Raw genomic sequence first — 13,391 nt, 5'->3', positions numbered from 1 at the left:
AAAGCAACTATTTGATACAGGGCCTTCAGAAAGTATTCGTACCTCTTGACTTACTCCACATTCATTTTGTGTTGTGTTACATCCTGAATTTCTCTCACGCATCTACACACAATATCCCATAATGACAAATTGTTGTACATTTTTTGTTGTTGAAAATGAAATACAGAAATATCTAATTTACATAAGTATTCACACCCCTGAGTCAATACTTTGTAGAAGCACCTTTGGCGGCGATTACAGCTTTGAGTCGTCTTTGGTCCAGTATGCCTGTATCAGCTATGCACATCTGGATTTGGGGACGTTTCCCCATTCTTCCTTGCAGATTTTCTTAAGCTCTGTTAAGTCTTTCCACAGATTTTCAATGAGATTCAAGTCTGGGGTTTGGCTGGGCCACTCAAGGACTTTCACCTTCTTGTTCTGAAACCATTCCAGCTTTGCTTAGGCTATATGCCTGGGGTTATTGTCCTTTTGGAACGTAAATCTTCGCCCCAGTCTAAAAATCAGGTTCTCATGAAGGATTTGCCTGTATTTGGCTCCATTCATTGTTCCCTCTATCCTTACCTGTATCCTAGTCCCTTCCACTGAAAAGCATCCCCATAGCATGATGATGCTGCCACCACCATGCTTCACGGTAAGGATGGTGTTAGACGTGTGACGAGCTGTGCCTGGTTTTCTCCAGACATATCGCTTTGCATTCAGGCCAAAGAGTTACATCAGACCACAGAATCTTTTGCCTTATGCTCTGAGTCTTTCACGTGGCTTTTTGTAAACTCCAGTTGTGCTGTCATGTGAGTTTTTCTCAGGAGTGGCTTCCGTCTGGCCACTCTCCCATAAAGCCGAGATTGGTGAAGTGCTGTATGACGGTGCCACTAACAGGTATGAAGGTAAGACCCAGATGCAGACCACGTCGAATAAACAATTGTTTAATATTCCAACAGGGCAGGCAATAGACAGGTCAAGGCAGGCAGGGGTCAGTAAACCAGAGGTGGGGCAACGGTACCGGGCGGCAGGCAGGGTCAGGGTAAGGCAGAGGTCGGTAATCCAGAGGAGGGCAAAGGAACAGGTCGGCAGGTAGGCTCAGGGTCAGGCAGAGAGGTCAGGCAGGCGGGCTCGGAGTCAGGACAGGCAAGGATAAAAACCAGGAGGGCGAGAAAAGAGAGACTGGAAAAAGCAGGAGCTGAGACACAAAACACTGGTTGACTTGAAAAAAAACAGATMAATTGGCAACAGACAAACAGAACACAGGTATAAATACACAGGGGAAGATGGGCGACACCTGGAGGGGGGTGGAGACAATCACAAAGACAGGTGAAACAGATCAGGGTGTGACAGCCACATTGAAAGTCACTGAGCTCTTCAGTAAGGCCATTCTACTGCAAATGTTTGTCTATGGAGATTGCATGGCTGTGTGCTCGATCTTATACACCTGTCAGCAACGGATGTGGCTGAAGTAGCTGAATTCAGTCATTTGTAGGGGTGTATTTGTATCTAATAATAGTTATGCATTTTATTTTGTAAAGTGGTTTCTTTGCATTATACAATGATGTAAAAATGGTGATGGACCATAGTTTTTGTTGGCCATGTTGCTTACTTGTCCGAATGTCATTCCCTGCAGTTTAGCCACGTATGGTGCCAGTTACCTGTGCCAGGTAGGGAAGTTGGTCACGGGTTGGAATTACCAGTAAGGACAGCTGGGTGATAAGGGATCTTGAATGTTGCCAGTAAAACGGAGGGAGGGGAGGGTACCTGCCAAAATACCAAAATCCCACATCAAAGGGGTTTGTCAATTAGTGCTGAGCAGGTTTTACATGCTTGGGGTGTCCTGTAGGGGCTTGTCTGTCTTGTCTGTCGCCCCTGTGTCTCTCTGCTGTCCCCTTTGAGGCGTGTGTCTGAAAATAATAAATCCCACAGTGGGTGGAAGATGTGTGAGAGTGAGTGAGTGGATAAGTCTGTTGACCAGTCGTTCATAGAAATGGGAGTGTGGCAGGGCGACTTTCTTTGGAACGGACGAAGTAGGCACAGGTATTGAAAGGAGGGGTCAGTGGGTGGTCAAGCTGGGAGGTCTTTCTCTAAATGTTAATTTGATCTGTTTGATGTGGCCATAATCCTCTATTTCACAAGATGGGGTGGGTTCCTGTGAAGAGAGAGTCACAGGTGGACTGTAACAGTCGAAAAGTGAGAGGCCTTTTTTCTTGAGAACTGACCTCATCTCATTGGCACTGCTTTGTCTGTGAGCCACTAACATTCCTACAGTCTATTGGGAAAGTATTTAGCTTTTATCCAAAGAGACCTATAGTAGTGTGTGTGTGTATACAATTTGTATGGGTGGCCCCAGTGGGAATTGAATCCATGATCCTGCCGTTGCAAGCGCCATGCTCTACCAACAGACTTGTCCCCCAAGTTTCCCACTGTTCTTCATATTACAGATGCTTCTAGCCTTAGTTCTCGATTATAGGCCACAAGAAGGTGGGAACCAATTCCAACATTTCCTGGTGTCCAGGCAAATGTTCAATGGATGGCTGATGTTGATAGAGGAAGTATGGTGGGGGGGATTTGTGTGTGGAGAGGATTTGTGTGTGTCAAGAGATGGTGTGTGTCGAGAGAGGATCTGTATAAATATGTTTGTGTGAGGGTCTGTTTAATGTCACAGTTCAGGTTGTTCAGTGCATCTGGGTCAGGGTGAGAATGATGCACACTATGTCATGGGAATGGGATTGTAGGCCATCTATCCATCCCCTGACCTAAAAGCCTACTACACCGTTTTTGCTTTTCTGTTTTACTGCCAGAATACTTTGCTAACTTTAACCTGGACTATAACACATTTAGAATTTACCAAGTTATTTTCCCTGAGATTTTGGCTGATAATGTAATATTTCCCAAATATTTATTGGCATTTCCCTTCCAGAACAGAACAAGAAAATCTGTTTACCCCCTAACCACTCACAGAGCTCATATTCCGCCAGCCAGGGCCTTCAAAGTGAGTGTGTTGCTTTCAAAGTAGCCTACAGTATAGTATGCCTGTTTTCTTTCTCAGACAGTTTCTGTCAGACAGTTAGCTAAATGAGCTGTGCTGTGGTAAATCTGTTAGTGTTTAATTAAGCTGTAGTGATTTTGACAGCTGGAMGTATGAAGCTAGGCCCTCAGCACTGAACCAGACCATTACATAATACTTTCTATTGCCATTCACAGGAACAAGGATTAACACTGGCAATCATACCCAGCCCTAGAACAACCCTTTCCCTCCAACTCATAACTCCATGGCAGCTCTGCTTATATCTTCTCAGCAACTTTGTACAAGCATTTCACTACACCRGCAATAACATCTGCGAAATATGTGTATGAGATCAATAACATTTGATTTGATTTGAAAACCTGAAAAAATGTATCCCAGATTGTAGCTTTAAAGGGTTACCAATCCAGCAGTTTATCCTGCCATGGATTAACTTTTCCTATGCACTCACTCCTCAGAGAATTTCTCCCACTACCACCATCACTAGAGCCGTGATGATCTTGGAAGCACTGTTCATGACACAAACTGTTCACACCCCTCTTGTTGGTGGAGGGAACATTTTGCAGGTTTAAAGCTTATTTGCTGCAATTCTACACATTTTGTCATGGATACAGAGACAATTTTACAGTTTAAAGCACATTTTCTTGCAATTTTTTTACATTTTGCCATGTCTAATGTGTATTCATGTGATATTTGAGTGACTCAAACATTACATACAAATCTATGGGCTAAAAAACCTAGCTAAAAAAAACATTAGCTGACATGGGCTAGTTGATCTGGACATTTCTGACAAGAGGAAAACTGATGATGTGCTACCCAATTTTGAAATTGCACCCTGTGCATTCTACTATTACAACTTTCAAGACTAAGTTGAAAGCCGGACTGAGTAAAAAAAAAATTAAATAAAAAACCTGGTCGCCTAGATTCACTTTAGCAGGCCTTCTAAAATACACGGCCTTCGGAAAGTATTCAGACCCCTTGACGTTTTCCAGATTTTTTTTACGTGACAGCCTTATTCTAAAATTGATGAAATAAAACAATTTCCTCAGCAATCTACACACTACCCCATAATGACAAAGCGAAAACAGGTTTTTAGAAAGTATTGCTAATTTATAAAACTAAAAACAGAAATACCTTTATTTACATAAGTATTCAGACCGTTTGCTATGAGACTCGAAATGTTGCTCAGGTGTATCCTGTTTCCATTGATCATTCTTGAGATGCTTCTACAACTTGATTGTAGTCCACCTGTGGGAAATTGAATTGATTGGACATGATTTGGAAAGGCACACACCTGTCTATATAAGGTCCCACAGTTGACAGTGCATGTCAGAGCAAAAACCAAGCCAATATGTTGAAGGAATTGTCCCTAGAGCTCAAAGACAGGATTGTGTCAAGGCACATATCTGAGGAATGATTCCAAAACGTTTATGCAGCCTTGAAGGTCTCCAAAAACACAGTGGCTTCCATCATTCTTAAATGGAAGAAATTTGGAACCACCATGACTCTTCCTAGAGCTGGCCTCTCCGCCAAACAGCAATCTGGGGAGAAGGGCCTTGGTCGGGGAGGTGACCAAGAACCTGATGGTCCCTCTAACAGAGCTCTATAGATCCTCTGTGGAGATGGGAGAATCTTCCAGAAGGACAACCAACTCTGCAGCACTCCACAAATGAGGCCTTCATGGTAGAGTGGCCAGACGGAAGCCACTCCTCAGTAAAAGGCACATGACAGCCCACAGCTACTCTCAGCTACTCTCAGACCATAATAAACTAAATGCTCTGGTCTGATGAAACCAAGGTTGAACACTTTGGCCTGAATGCCAAGCATCACGTCTGGAGGAAACCTGGCACCATCCCTATGGCGAAGCATCATGGTGTGGGGATGTTTTTCAGCGGCAGGGACTGGGAGACTATTCAGGATCAAGGTAAAAAGGAACAGAGCAAAGTACAGATATCATTGATGAAAACCTGATTCAGAGCACAGCCAAGACAATGCAGGAGTGGCTTCGGGTCAAGTCTCAAGGTCCTTGAGTGGCTCAGGAAAAACCCGGACTTGAACCCGATCGAACATCTCTGGAGAGACCTGTAAATAACTGTGCTGCAACGCTCCCCATCCAACCTGACAGCTTGAGAGGATCTGCAGAGAAGAATGGGAGAAACTCCCCAAATACAGGTGTACCAAGCTTGTAGCATCATACCCAAGAGGCTTTAATTGATGCCAAAGGTGCTTCAACAAAGTACTGAGTAAAGGGTCTGAATACTTATGTACAGTTGGCGTCATTAACTCGTTTTTCAACCACTCTACAAATTTCTTGTTAACAAACTATAGTTTTGGCAAGTCGGTTAGGACACCTATTTTGGGCAAGACACAAGTAATTTTTCCAACAATTGTTTACAGACAGATTATTTCACTTATAATTCACTATCACAATTCCAGTGGGTCAAACGTTTACATACACTAAGTTGACTGTGCCTTTAAACAGCTTTGAAAATTCCAGAAAATGATGTCATGGCTTTAGAAGCTTCTGATAGATTAATTGACATTTGAGCCAAATGTACCTGCGGACACCTCCAATTGTCTGGTTCATCCATGGGAGCAATTTACAAACACCTGAAGGTACCACGTTCATCTGTACAAACAATAGTACGCAAGTATAAACACCATGAGACCACGCAGCCGTCATACCGCTCAGGAAGGAGACGCGTTCTGTCTCCTAGAAATGAACGTACTTTGGTGCGAAAAGTTCAAATCAATCCCAGAACAACAGCAAAGGACCTTGTGAAGATGCTGGAGGAAACAGGTACAAAAGTATCTATATCCACAGTAAAACGAGTCCTATATCGACATAACCTGAGAGGCCACTCAGCAAGGAAGAAGCCACTGCTCCAATGTCCGACTGTCCAGTCTTCAGTCAGCTCAGCTGTTTGTTCCACAACACAAAATTTGAAAACTGGCTAGTTTTTCCTCCTCTCATCTCTCCTTATATCGGCTGTTAGATATAAACCAGGATTACTTTTACTTTGCTACTTTTGGGTAAAGTTTGTTGACTATAACTGCCAAAATATTGAAATCACTTGAGTAAATGAGGGATACAATGTATATTGAAAGCAGGTGCTTCCACACACGGGTGGTTCCTGAGTTAATTAAGCAATTAATATCCCATCATGCTTAGGGTCATGTATAAAAATGCTTAGTAGGACATTATTTTGGCCATGATTTTTTTGCTTAGGATGACAATGCCCCTATCCACAGGGCAGTGGATGGGGTCTCTGAGTGATCACTGAATGGTTTGATGAGCATGAAAATGATGTAAACCATATGCCATGGCTGTCTCAGTCACCAGATCTCAACCCAATTGTACACTTATGGGAGATTCTGGAGCGGCGCCTGAGAGTGTTCCACTACCATCAACAAAACACCAAATTATGGAATTTGTCATGAGAGAATGGTGTTGCATCCCTCCGATWGAGTTCCATACACTTGTAGAATCTATGCCAAGGTTCATTGAGGCTGTTTTGGATCGTGGTGGCCCAATGCCCTATTAAGACACTTTATGTTGGTGTTTCCTTTATTTCGGCAGTTACCTCTATATTTTTTATTAAAATAGTTATGGCGGTTATTTCATTTTCATGATGGTCTTCACCCATAATGATCGATTTATATGGTTATACAAAAATCATCACAGCCCTAGACATTTGCCAGTGTGTAAGGCTTATTATGAGAATCTCTTCTGTGTGGCAGGCTTATTTGGGTCAGTTGTAGCGATTAACAGGGAGGGGTGTGAGGAAGATGACAGGTCCTGTTGCTCAGTGCTCACTCATTTGTTTTGGGTTTCACAGACAATGTTTTTTTTATTGCAATAGGACACACACAGTGCTGGAAAATTACCCAATTGTCTTACTTGAGTAAAAGTGAAGAAAATTACTCAAAGTGAAAGTCACCCAGTAAAATACTACTTGAGTAATAGTCTAAACGTATTTAGTTTTAAATATACTTAAGTGTCAAAAGTTTGACCAGGGATGTTCAGTTGTCCTGGAACTAACAGTTGTCCTGAATTTTTTCAAAGGAAACTCCGAGCAACTAGTTAACGTCATTTGAATCTTTGTTTCAGCCAGTGGCACATATGCTCAATTATGTGGAAACTGGAAAGTCCCTTGATGTCCATTTTCAGGCAGAGAGACCGATACAGTTGACCCTTATTCACATCCTGTGTGGTGTGTACACACTGTGTAATGGGATAACTTGTGGAGGGCCCGGGTGCATAGACCCTCTCGCCCCTGCCCCCTCCTGGCCCCCTACTGGTCCTAGTAAATTAAAGCCATTGTCCCGGCCTGGCCCCCTTTCTCTATCTCTGGCCCCTGGCTGCCCAGTAATCAGTAAGTTATGATGAATCCTCAACAGGGCCATGGCCAGTTCTCTCTCACTCACAGCAAGCCTGTGGAATGTGTTAATTGGTCCTGCTTGGAAACCTTTCAGAGGTTTGTTGCTGAATGAAACTTGTTAATTCATGACCAGCAACTCTGCATCTTCTCTCTTAGGTCGCGTCTACACTTGACACTTACATGCAACTTATGCTATCAGAATACAAAGATCGCATTGAAAATGCAGGTCTAGACGCACAAAAATCGTTTGTGGTCTGATTGTGTTCAGATCTGGCTTACCACTTCAGGAGGTGGTCAGGGATGCATTGTGGGTGGATTTCTCCTCAGCCTGGACGCAACCAGGCTGCCGAAAGCACGTACAGTGGGAGACGTCATCAGTACTCTTCTCACAATTCTCCAGAAAACACATYTTTAGAAAAAAACTTTTTTGTTTGGCTAGTGTTATGCTAACCCGTTTGCAATCCTTTAGCGTTGCTTGCTAGCTTGCTGGCTAGCTACAGAGGCTAGCTGGCTTGTTAGCTACAGTAGTTAGCTACTGCCATCAGTTGTTGTTGTGTTATCATATTTAGCCTATTCCACCGTTTGTAGAATGCATATTGTCATTTGAATAAAGCACGGGTAAAGGAATCCGGACACACGGTAGACACATTTAATGTAGGCGTAGATGCATGACTCATTCGTAATTCCATGATCAGAACTCTATGATCAGAATACTGAAGCTGCATGGACTGTCAAGTCTGGACACAGCCTTGCTATTAGCCTACAACCTGTCTTGTTGACATTTTGTCACTCAGAGCCCTAAGTACAGCCTGTCAGCTGATGTTTAGCAACAACCCTTAGTCATAGGCCTACTACAGTCAGTATCTCTAAGCCAAAGCAACAGGAAGATGCTGTGCTGCCTGCAGGTCATTTTATTGAGTTACTCTGGTACGCAACTGGAGTGTCACTCTAAAGGAAGACTTGTTTATCTTGAGAAGCTATCACCTCTGTGGAACTAGGCCTACCCTAACTGAAAAATCTTACCTGTTGTCATCACACAGAAGACAGTTATTTTTAAAAATATGTTTTTATTATTATATATTTGTTTACCCCTTTTTCTCACCAATTTCGTGATGTCCAATTGATTATTACAGTCTTGTCTCTTCGCTGCAACTCCTGTACGGACTCGAGAGAGGTGAAGGTCGAGAGCCATGCGTCCTCCGAAACACACCCCTGCCAAGCCGCACTGCTTCTTGACAGACTGCTCGCTTAACCTGGAAGCCAGCCGCACCAATGTGTRGGAGGAAACCCCGTACAACTGGAGACCGAAGTCWCACACAAGACAGTTAATGTCTTGTCTGATATTGCATGGATACTCGGAATTTCAATCGCCACCACTGTATCCGCTTCTATCTCTTTCTCAATTGTTCAGGTCCCTCCCCTTCGACCTTGTCCTCTAAGGCATTTTGAGAAGGAGGTAAGGAAAGAGGACACAAGGAATTAAGGAAAGATAATTGAGACAGAGCCAGGAAAGGATTTTGGCTCTTTTGTAATCCTCTCCTCATTTCTCCTGCTCTGACAGGCCTAATCCTCCCTACACCTACTGAGTCAGAACCAATATCCTCACTGTTGCAACTGTACTGAGCACCGTTTAACTGTGCCCTGCCCCTCAGTGCAACCCGATGCTAAAACCCAGGCTCTACAAACAGCCGACGGCCTCATTGCAAGAAAGAGAGAGGCTAATGTCACCTTGGTCCTTAGTACCATATTGGTCCTTAGTACCATATTACGTATGGGGAATCATTATTACGGCATGACAGGGCACTTTTCGGGGGCTCCTTTTCCACTTGTCAAAGTTAGAAGTTACATGAAAATAGTCTGGAAGGCCAAGGAAAAGTAATGATTATGTTATTATGAGAAGCACTAGAAGAAATACCCTGGCCTTGACATTCCAACACATTGGGAAAAGGAGAAGCGTGGAGAGGACTGAAACAGGATTATCCTCCAGCTCTGATTGCAGTTGACACTAAAATGTGTGTGTGTGTGTGTGTTTGCGTGCGTGCGTGTGTGTGTGAGAGAGACACCACTGGCTATTAGAGTAATGTTATATGACTAAATGAACACAATGCAGTAGCCCCTGGCTTAATGGGAAGAAAGGCTAATGATTTTATTACGACTGCCTTGTGAGGATTCCCCACAAGGACACAGTAGGGCTGTGATTCTGAAGGAAACTTGACAAGAAGAGAACTATTATCATAATGGGACACACACACACACACACACACACACACACACACACCAGACCCAAAACAAAAAAACACACACACACACACACACTCACATCCCACAAACCACACCCCACCTCCGTCAAGTCTCAACCAACAACACACAAACCTCTTCTAAGTGTGAACCTTTAGAGCCAAGGACTTTTCTTACCCAAACATGTGTGTGTGTGTCCTCTGCCCTCTTACCAGTACTTTTAATTTGGGAGCTGCTGATCCCTGCCACCCTCTTATTTTCCACTGAGGTGTTCTACAGGGCCAGGGCATTTTGTCAGGGCAACAAACAAACACGTACGGACGCACACACACAGGCGCACACATACGTAGGCCCCCCCCACAGATTTTAACTACTCACGGTGTCATTGTGATAACTTACAGATGCTCAAGTCCTTTTGTTCACCCGACCTAGAATACCTCACAATCAAATGCCGACCGTATTATCTCCCAAGAGAACTCTCTTCGGTTATAGTCACAGCCTTGTATTTTCCCCCTTAAGCCAATACCACAATGGTCCTCAAAGAACTATGCTGGACTTTGTGCAAACTGGAAACCACATATCCTGAGGCCACATTTATTATAGCTGGGGATTTTAACAAAGTAAATTTGAGGAAAATGCTACCGAAGTTCAACACATTGACTGTAGTACTCGCGCTGCTAAAATGCTCGACCACTGTTAAGCCCCCTTCCGGGATGCCTACAAGGCCCTCCCCTGCCCTCTCTTCGGCAAATCTGTTCATGACTCCATTTTGCTTCTCAAACAAAGTACCCATGCTAAGGTCTATTCAATGCCGGTCGACCAATTGGAATCCATGCTTCAAGATAGATGGCAGCATTCACGCAAAACTGAAAGCTCGAACCACCGCATTTAACCATGACAAGGTGACTGGGAATATGGTTGAATACAAACATAGCAACAAGCAATCAAACAGGCAGAACGTCAGTACAGAGACAAAATGTGTGTAGTCGCAATTCAACGGCTCAGACACAAGATGTATGTGGCAGGGTCTACAGACAATCACGGATTACAAAGGGAAAACCAGCGACGTCACGGACATCGACATCTTACTCCTGGACAAGCTAAACACCTTTGCCTGCTTTGAGGATAACACTGTGCCACCGACACGTCCCACACCCAAGGATTGTGGGCTCTTATTCTCCGTGGCTGATGTGAGTAAGACATTTAAGCGCGTTAACCCTCGCAAGGCTGCCGGCTCAGACGGCATCCCCAGCCGGGTCTTCAGACATTGCGCAGACCAGCTGGCTGGAATGTTTACGGACATATTCAATCTCTCCCTATCCCAGTCTGCTGTCCTCACTTGCTTCAAGATGTCCACCATTGTTCCTGTTCCCACGAAAGTAAAGGTAACTGAACTAAATGACTATTGCCCCGTAGTACTCACTTCTGTCATCATGAAGTGCTTTGAGAGGCTAGTTAAGGATCATATCACCTCTAACCTACCTGGCACCCTAGACCCACTTTAATTTGCACACCGCACCAATATATCCACAGACGATGCCATTGCCATCACACTGCACACTGCCCTATCCCATCTGGACAAGAGGAATACCTATGTAAGAATGCTGTTCGTTGACTATAGCTCATCCTTCAACGCCGTAGTACCCTCCAAGTTCATCATTAAGCTCGGGGCCCTGGGTCTGAACCCCGCCCTGTGCAACTGGGTCCTGGACTTCCTGWTGGGCCACCCCCAGGTGGTGAAGYTAGGAAACAACACCTCCACTTCGCTGATCCTCAACACATGGGTTCCACAAGGGTGCATGCTCAGCCCCCTCCTGTACTCCCTGTTTACCCATGACTACGTGGCCACGCACGCCTCCAACTCAATCATCAAGTTTGCAGACGCAAACAACCGCAATAACATCTGCTAAATATGTGTATGTGACCAATACAATTTGAAATACAGGCTAAGGCATCTTGGCAGATGACGTAGGATCAGATGAGCATTGGAGAGCTCAAATCCTGTCAGGTTATGCCTGCTAGGCTATGAACTCTCAATCTCTCGACTGAATTGTCAATCTTTCAACTGCATGGTGGAATATTTGAGAATATTAACATATTGTGGGGTGGATAAATATGTATATGTGTAATGTCTGTTGGTTTGTGTTTTTTTTGTTTGTCCTGTCACTCAAAAAAGTATAAACTTGATCACAAAAAAGGTTATAGTAGATTAGTGCTGACACCAGGAAGTCTGAGATGATTTAATGTGTTTGGTTAACTGCTTAGAATGTGGATGGAAGGACACGACTTGAACTGCACCTTTCTGTAGAAACACTAGTTAAAGATTAGTGTTGTCAACTTGTCAATTTTGATGCAGGTCTTATGTCACAGATTCAGTGGTAGACCTTTACACATGGTGTTGTTAGCTAGTTATACAGTAGCTGAGCATGTGCAATGTCTAGGCCTAGCCAGTCTGTCAATATTGTGGTCTGTCTCCCTCCCCCCATCCACAGAGGTGTTCTACCGCAGCAACAACAGTGACTCAGACACAAAGAGTGCTTCCCAAAAATCACGCTATCTCCTATATTAGGCACTACTATTGACTATGGTCCCTGGTTAAAAGTAGTGCACTAAATAGGGAATATGGTCACATTTGGGATCTAGAGAAGTTCAATTGAAAAAGGGGCTGGAGCAGTGGCTGGCTAGGGAGTGGATAGACTTGATTGATGTGAAGCTCTTTTACTAATCAATTGGGGCTGAGTACATACACCACCACCACGACAACACCACACCAACACACACACACACACACACACACACACACACACACACACACACACACACACACACACACACACATACTGTACATCAGCAGTGTTGTCATAAACAGAGGACTCCACTCATAGCTGGCAGCTTGAGCGGCAGCGTGTAGCTATCTAGCCTATATGTTCATCGTTGTTATGCTGGTGAGGTTGTGTGTCTGTGTTTGGCAATGAGAGCTGCAAGGCTGTGTGTGTGTTCAAAATAAGACCATACTATATCTATACAGTTATTATAGTCTTATTTGGAGTTTGACATTGTGTGGCTGATGCCTTCGGTATCCATTTACTATGTTGTGTTGGAGGAGTGATTAGATGTCCAGCTGTGGCCTATGGGCTTCTTGTTCTTGGAATGCTCTTTACTGACGCTATCGCTGTTGACAGCTTCCTGCAATCTGTCCCTCGTGCCCCTTCCCTTCCCCCATTACCTATTAATGATTACGACACACAGTCACAGACCTCCATTCACTAGAGACAGGACAGGTGTAGGGTTTCACCTGATGTGGTAATGGTGAATGACTCAACACTATTCTCCATGGAAACAAATCCTTCACTGAATGTTGTTCATGAATATCTCTGATGTTTTTACGTAGGTAGCCTAGGCTATTTCTGTGTGTTTGTGTGTGTGTTTGTTCGTCTCTGTCTGTGTCCACACTAGAGGTCGACCGATTTCAAGTGTTCATAACAATCAGAAATCGGTATTTTTGGGCGCCGATTTTTTWWATTATTATTAAAAAAATATATACGCCTTTATTTAATCTTTATTTAACTAGGCAAGTCAGTTAAGAAGACATTCTTATTRTCAATGACGGCCTAGGAACGTTCGGTCTCGTTTAGGGGCAGAACGACAGATTTTTAACCTTTTCAGCTCGGGGGATTCAATCTTGCATTGATTACATTGCACTCCACGAGGAGCCTGCCTGTTAGCGAATGCAGTAAGCTAAGGTAAGTTGCTAGCTAGCA

At 43.9% G+C, this 13,391-nt stretch overlaps 1 protein-coding gene across 1 annotated transcript in view; it reads left to right on the top strand.

The window, feature by feature from the left end:
* The window catches only part of LOC111953746 (MAGUK p55 subfamily member 7-like), a 255,668-nt gene that overhangs the window by 23,113 nt on the left and 219,164 nt on the right, over nucleotides 1-13,391 (top strand).

This window comes from Salvelinus sp. IW2-2015, linkage group LG27 (assembly GCF_002910315.2).
Source record: "Salvelinus sp. IW2-2015 linkage group LG27, ASM291031v2, whole genome shotgun sequence".
NCBI lineage: Eukaryota > Metazoa > Chordata > Actinopteri > Salmoniformes > Salmonidae > Salvelinus > Salvelinus sp. IW2-2015.
The sequence above is the reverse complement of the archived record's forward strand: the minus strand, read 5'-3'. Positions and strand labels throughout refer to the sequence as shown.